Raw genomic sequence first — 2,475 nt, 5'->3', positions numbered from 1 at the left:
GTCAAATGACTGAAACAACTAAAAGAGTATATGTATGTATGTATGTATGTATGTATGTATGTATGTATGTATATATGTGATAAGCAGGTAAGGAGTCAGGTAGGTTGACATGATAGTAAAATATACTGTGTGTTTATAAGTAAGTTTGTATGTATGCGCATATGAGTGTATGTCTATTGGGTGTATATATGTATGAATGTATGTATGTATGTATGCATATATGTATGTATGCATGCGTATGAACATTTGCGTGTAAGTAAATACACACATACTCATACACACACATGCACACACACATGCACGCACACACACACACTCATACATGTAAGTATCTAAGCGAATTCCAAACCCTCAGCTATCAGTCAGCTTGTGCTAACATACCTTATCCAAGGATACTTTGGACCAAAAGGAGCATCAGTTCTAGAGTCAAACAGTGTACATGACCTGGGAATTGATATAAGAAACAATACTTTGTTTCATGAACATATCACCAAGATGGTGACCAAATGCAGGCAAATGGCTAGATGGATTCTGAGGAGTTTCCAAGCAAAGGACCAGGAAATTATATTGGTTCAATAGAGCAATGCTTCTCAAACTATCTGATGTGGGGTACCGGCAGTTTTTTTTTCAATGTTCCAGGTACTGGTAATATTTCTTAGTAATATTAATTTATACCAAAAACAATATATATAATCATTATCATTATCATCATTTAACGTCCGCCTTCCATGCTAGCATGGGTTGGACGATTTGACTGAGGACTTGCAAACCAGATGTCTACACCAGGCTCCAATCTGATTTGGCAGAGTTTCTACAAATCTAGTCTAGTGACCTTTGGTAGATTTTCTCATAAGAATTTCCAATTGTGCTCTATATCAAAAAGATGTAAAGAAACCAATACTAGTTGTCAAGAGGTGATGGGGGACAGACACAAACACACATGAACACACACACGCATACACACACACACACACACACACACATACATACACACTCACTCACAAGCTTTTGACAGTTTTATAGATATTTCCGAATTATGATGCTAGGTGTTTCCATTATTTTCTCCAACTCTCTGTATATGTGCACTTATGCAAATACATATAAACATCATCTGCATTTGGATATAGATTAACTTTCCACATCTCATCATTATCAGAAAAGATATATTTATTCAATAACAGCTGCAAACTATGGAATATAAAATAAACATAAAATGCAATTAAAAGAAACCTGTGGATAAAAGTTTGAGAAACAAACTTAATAAAATCAATCCAAACTATAATATACAATAATGTATAATTTCTGTTGATCAATACTGTTACAAGTTTCAAAGTGATTCCATTAGTGTTGGTGTCATCTATAATAACTATTGATTAATAGGATTACCTATCTGACTAGTTGCGATATTTAATATCTGTGACATTGAAGGTGACATGGTAAATGCAAATGTTTGGAAAGAACATGAGAACATATTTGTGCATATATATCTATCAATAAAATACAAAACAAATAAGAAAATATTCAATGAATGATTTGGGGCTCAATTATTGTTCAATCCCTGTCCAATGTTTGTTCAACCTTTTTACAATTCCTGTATATTACTGGTATGATGTGGAAGCTTGGGCAAGTTGGACACCCCCAAAGTAAAAACAGCTGTAAGAGTCTAGTATTTTTTCACCCATTCATTCATATTCATTTATTTATTTATTTCCTTGTTTATTTGTTTATTTATTTTGATTACTTATATATATACACACACACACACACACAATTGTCGTCTTTTTATATTCTTAATTTCGTGAATGCCTATTGTTTCTTTTTGTACAAAGGAACAATTGCACTAGCAAGTATGGCCCTATCATTAACCAAGTTGATTTAATCAAAGCCAATCCCCAATGCACTCACACTCATTACCCCCAGACGGTCGCGAAACCACACTATCCATGAAAAACTTGGAATCACTGGGGAAAATGAACAAAGTATCTACGGAGCAATTGACATCACCAGAAAAAATGAACTCTACTATTGAATTAATCCAAATATTTGTAGTCCCTCAAGAGCTAGACAGAGATCTAACTGAAACGCTTTTACCTCCTAGAGATAACCCTCTAAAACAACAAGAATCCCCTCATCTGTGTTGATCTCAAAGAATTTGGAAAACTCTGGGAAAGCTTGATCTCTTTTACTCGTTTCAGTCATCCGACTGTGGCCATGCTGGAGCACCGCCTTTAGTCGAGCAAATCGACCCCAGGACTTATTCTTTGTAAGCCTTATACTTATTTTAATCGGTCTCTTTTTGCCGAATCACTAAGTTATGGGGACGTAAACACACCAGCATCGGTTGTCAAGCAATGTTGGGGGGACAAACACAGACACACAAACATACACACACACATACATACATATATATATATATATATAGATATATACAACGGGCTTCTTTCAGTTTCCGTCTACCAAATCCACTCACAAGGC

Source organism: Octopus bimaculoides, chromosome 24, assembly GCF_001194135.2.
Source record: "Octopus bimaculoides isolate UCB-OBI-ISO-001 chromosome 24, ASM119413v2, whole genome shotgun sequence".
In the NCBI taxonomy this organism is placed as follows: domain Eukaryota; kingdom Metazoa; phylum Mollusca; class Cephalopoda; order Octopoda; family Octopodidae; genus Octopus; species Octopus bimaculoides.
This window is presented reverse-complemented; position numbering follows the sequence as displayed.